The sequence below is a fragment of the Triticum dicoccoides genome, chromosome 7A, assembly GCF_002162155.2.
Source record: "Triticum dicoccoides isolate Atlit2015 ecotype Zavitan chromosome 7A, WEW_v2.0, whole genome shotgun sequence".
Lineage (NCBI taxonomy): Eukaryota > Viridiplantae > Streptophyta > Magnoliopsida > Poales > Poaceae > Triticum > Triticum dicoccoides.
In genome coordinates this window covers 256,933,064-256,938,704 of record NC_041392.1, presented here as the reverse complement: position 1 = coordinate 256,938,704, position 5,641 = coordinate 256,933,064, and positions in this window count along the sequence as shown.

Here is a 5,641-nt window from a genome sequence, read left to right as displayed (position 1 = left end):
TGCATCATCCCTTCGTCTTCGGGGAAAAACCAACGCAGTGCTCAAGAGGTAGCAAGAAGGATTTCTGGCGCCGTTGCAGGGGAGTCTACGCAAAAGTCAATATACCAAGTACCCATCACAATCCCTATCTCCCGCATTACATTATTTGCCATTTGCCTCTCGTTTTCCTCTCCCCCGCTTCACCCTTGCCATTTTATTCGCCCTCTCTCTCTATCCTCCCTCTCTTTTCTCGTTTGCCTCTTTTTGCCCGCTTGCTTTTTGTTTGCTTGTGTGTTGGATTGATTGCTTGTCTCGGTGGCTCTACCCCGATTTGGTGATCTTCACCTTAAAAGGTTAGAAGAAATCAAAAACAATGGTAGGAGTTTTATGGTCTTGCAATTCGAGCATAATAGTTTCTTTAGAAACGAGCTTAAGGAACAAAAAAGTTTTATGAGTTTTATGAACAAAGAGCTCTATGATATGTCTAAAGAATTTGATGGTTTAAGATCCCAAATTGCTCGTCTTGAGAAATTGAGTGCTGAAATTTCGGATAAGCAAGCTACCTTAGTTAATAGGATGGTCACTAAACCGGATCCCTATGAATATAAAGATGAAGATCTAAAATTTATTGATGTGTCCCCTATTAAATCTTTGTTTTGCAATATGAATCATAATAATGATGGGACTGAATATGATCCACCTTTACCTAGAAGGTGTTCCAAGAATTCGGAGTTTTTAGATCTTGATGCTAAAATTGATGAAAGTAGGATCGAACAAATTAAAACCCTAGATGTTGCTAAACCCACTATTTTGTATTTCATGGAATTTAATTATGAAAATTGCTCTTTAATTGATTGTATTTCCTTGTTGCATTCCGTGCTAAATTATCCTCACGCTTATAGTCAAAATAAAACGTTCACTAAACATATCGTTGATGCCTTGATGCAATCTTATGAAGAAAAACTTGAATTGAAAGTTTCTATCCCTAGAAAACTTTATGATGAGTGGGAACCAACTATTAAAATTAAGATTAAATATCATGAGTTTTATGCTTTATGTGATTTGGGTGCTAGTGTTTCCACGATTCCAAAGACTTTGTGTGATTTGTTAGGTTTCCGTGATTTTGATGATTGCTCTCTAAACTTGCATCTTGTGGATTCCACTATTAAGAAACCTATGGGAAGAATTAATGACGTTCTTATTGTTGCGAATAGGAATTATGTGCCCATAGATTTTATTGTTCTTGACATAGATTGCAATCCTTCATGTCCTATTATTCTTGGTAGACCTTTCCTTAGAACGATTGGTGCAATTATTGATATGAAGGAAGGAAATATTAGATTCCAATTCCCGTTAAGGAAAGGCATGGAACACTTTCCTAGAAAGAAAATTAAATTATCTTATGAATATATTATGAGAGACACTTATGGATTGCCTACCAAAGATGGCAATACCTAGATCTATCCTTGCTTTTTATGCCTAGCTAGGGGCGTTAAACGATAGCGCTTGTTGGGAGGCAACCCAATTTTATTTTTATTCCTTGCTTTTTGCTCCTTTTTAGTAATAAATAAATTATCGAGCCTATGTTTAGGTTGTGTTTTTGTGTTTAATTAGTGTTTGTGCCAAGTAGAACCGTTGGGAAGACTTGGGGAAAGTCTTGATATCTTGCTGTAAAAAAAACAGAAAATTTAGCGCTCACGAGAACTGCTTCCATTTTTATTTGGAAAGTGATATTTAGTTAATTCGTTTTGCAGATGATTAATAGATAAATTCCTCACGTCCAGCAATTTATTTTAGAATTTTTGGGGTTCCAGATCTTGCGCTAGCTACAGATTACTACAGACTTTTCTGTTTTTAACAGATTCTGTTTTTCGTGTGTTGTTTGCTTGTTTTGATGAATCTATGGCTAGTAAAATAGTTTATAAACCATATAGAAGTTGGAATACAGTAGGTTTAACACCAATATAAATAAATAATTAGTTCATTACAGTACCTTGAAGTGGTCTTTTGTTTTCTTTCGCTAGCGGAGCTCGCGAGATTTTCTACTTTAAGTTTTGTGTTGTGAAGTTTTCAAGTTTTGGGTAAAGATTTGATGGATTATGGAACAAGGAGTGGCAATAGCCTAAGATTGGGGATGCCCATGGCACCCCCAAGATAATCTAAGGACACCTAAAAGCCAAAGCTTGGAGCTATATTTTTATTCACCACATGATATGTGTTTTGCTTGGAGCGTCTTGTATGATTTGAGTCTTTGCTTTTTAGTTTACCACAATCATCCTTGTTGTACACACCTTTTGAGAGAGCCATACATGATTTGGAATTTGTTAGAATACTCTATGTGCTTCACTTATATCATTTGAGTTATATAGTTTTGCTCTAGTACTTCACTTATATCTTTTAGAGCACGATGGTGGATTTGTTTTATAGAAACTATTCATCTCTCATGCTTCACTTAGATTATTTTGAGAGTCTTAAATAGCATGGTAATTTGCTTAAATAATCCTAATATGCTAGGTGTTCAAGATTAATAAAAAAAATTCTTATGAGTGTTTTGAATACTAAGAGAAGTTTGATGCTTGATGATTGTTTTGAGATATGGAGGTAATAGTATCAAAGTCGTGCTAGTTGAGTAGTTGTGAATTTGAGAAATGCTTGTGTTCAAGTTTGCAAGTCCCGTAGCATGCACGTATGGTAAACATTGTGTAACAAATTTGAAACATAAGGTGTTCTTTGATTATCTTCCTTATGAGTGGCGGTCGGGGACGAGCGATGGTCTTTTCCTACCAATCTATCCCCCTAGGAGCATGTGCGTAGTGCTTTGGATTTTGATGACTTGTAGATTTTTGCAATAAGTATGTGAGTTCTTTATGACTAATGTTGAGTCCATGGATTATACGCACTCTCACCCTTCCATCATTGCTAGCCTCTTCGGTACCGTGCATTTCCCTTTCTCACTTTGAGAGTTGGTGCAAACTTTGCCGGTGCATCCAAACCCCGTGATATGATACGCTCTTTCACACATAAACCTCCTTATATCTTCCTCAAATCAGCCACCATACCTACCTATTATGGCATTTCCATAGCCATTCCGAGATATATTGCCATGCAACTTTCCACCATTCCATTTATCATGACACATTCATCATTGTCATATTGCTTAGCATGATCATCTAGTTGACATAGTATTTGTGGCAAAGCCACTATTCATAATTCTTTCATACATGTCACTCTTGGTTCATTGCATATCCCAGTACACCGCCGGAGGCATTCATATAGAGTCATATCTTGTTCTAAGTATCGAGTTGTAATTCTTGAGTTATAAATAAATAGAAGTGTGATGGCCATCATTCATAGAGCATTGTCCCAAATAAAAAAAAGAGAAAGGCCAAATGAAAAAAAGGCCAAATAAAAAATATAATAAAGAAGGGACAATGCTACTATCCTTTTTCCACACTTGTGCTTCAAAGTAGCACCATAATCTTGATGATAGAGAGTCTTTTCTTTTGTCACTTTCATATACTAGTGGAAATTTTTCATTATAGAACTTGGCTTGTATATTCCAACAATGGGCCTCCTCAAGTGCCCTAGGTCTTTGTGAGCAAGCCAGTTGGATGCACACCCACTTAGTTTCTTTTGTTGAGCTTTCATACATTTATAGCTCTAGTGCATCTGTTGCATGGCAATCCCTACTCCTTGCATTAACATCAATCGATGGGCATCTCCATAGCCCATGATTAGCCTCGTGGATATGAGACTTTCTCCTTTTTTGTCTTCTCCACATAACCCCCATCATTATATTCTATTCCACCCATAGTGCTATATCCATGGCTCGCGCTCATATATTGCGTGAAAGTTTATTGGTTTGAGATTACTAAAGTATGAAACAATTTCTTGGCTTGTCATCGGGGTTGTGCTTGATGAGAGCATACTTGTGTGACGAAAATGGAGCATGACTAAACTATATGATTTTGTAGGGATGAACTTTCTTTGGCCATGTTATTTTGAGAGGACATAATTGCTTAGTTAGTATGCTTGAAGTATTATTATTTTTATGTCAATATGAACTTTTATCTTGAATCTTTCGGATCTGAATATTCATACCACAATTAAGAATAATTACATTAAAATTATGCCAAGTAGCACTCGCATCAAAAATTCTGTTTTTATCATTTACCTACTCAAGGACGAGTAGGAATTAAGCTTGGGGATGCTTGATACGTCTCCAACGTATCTATAATTTTTGATTGCTTCATGCTATATTATCTACTATTTTGGACATTATTGGACTTTCTTATCCACTTTTATATTATTTTTGGGACTAACCAATTAACCGGAGGCCCAGCCCAGAATTGATGTTTTTTTTGCCTATTTTAGGGTTTCGAAGAAAAGGAATATCAAACGGAGTCCAAACGGAATGAAACCTTCGGTAACATGATTTTCTCACCGAACATGATCCAGGAGACTTGGACCCTACGTCAAGACACAAAGGAGGACACCACGAGGTAGGGGGCGCGCCTACCCCCCCTCCAGGCACGCCCTCCACCCTCGTGGGCCCCCTGTTGCTCCACCTACATACTCCTTCCTCCTATATATACCTACGTACTGATGTCTACTACACAACCTTCTTCTTGTAGACGTTGTTGGGCCTCCAAGTGCAGAGGTTTGTAGGACAGTAGCAAATTTCCCTCAAGTGGATGACCTAAGGTTTATCAATCCGTAGGAGGCGTAGGATGAAGATGGTCTCTCTCAAGCAACCCTGCAACCAAATAACAAAGAGTCTCTTGTGTCCCCAACACACCCAATACAATGGTAAATTGTATAGGTGCACTAGTTCGGCGAAGAGATGGTGATACAAGTGCAATATGGATGGTAGATAAAGGTATTTGTAATCTGAAATTATAAAAACAGCAAGGTAACTAATGATAGAAGTGAGCGTAAACGGTATTGCAATGCGTGGAAATAAGGCCTAGGGTTCATACTTTCGCTAGTGTAAGTTCCCTCAACGATACTAACATAATTGGATCACATAACTATCCCTCAACATGTAACAAAGAGTCACTCCAAAGTCAATAATAGCGGAGAACGAACGAAGAGAATATGGTAGGGTACGAAACCACCTCAAAGTTATTCTTTCCAATCAATCCATTGGGCTGTTCCTATAAGTGTCACAAACAGCCCTAGAGTTCGTACTAGAATAACACCTTAAGACACAAATCAACCAAAACCCTAATGTCACCTAGATACTCCAATGTCACCTCAAGTATCCGTGGGTATGATTATATGATATGCATCACACAATCTCAGATTCATCTATTCAACCAACACAAAGGACCTCAAAGAGTGCCCAAAGTTTCTACCGGAGAATCACGACGAAAACGTGTGCCAACCCCTATGCATAGGTTCCCAATGTCACGAAACCCGCAAGTTGATCACCAAAACATACATCAAGTGGCACGTGATATCCCATTGTCACCACAGATACGCACGGCAAGACATACATCAAGTGTTCTCAAATCTTTAAAGACTCAATCCGATAAGATTACTTCAAAGGGGAAACTCAATTCATTACAAGAGAGAAGAGGGGGAAGAGAAACATAGGATCCAACTATAATAGCAAAGCTCGCGATACATCAAGATCGTATCGTCTCAAGATCGCGCGCGC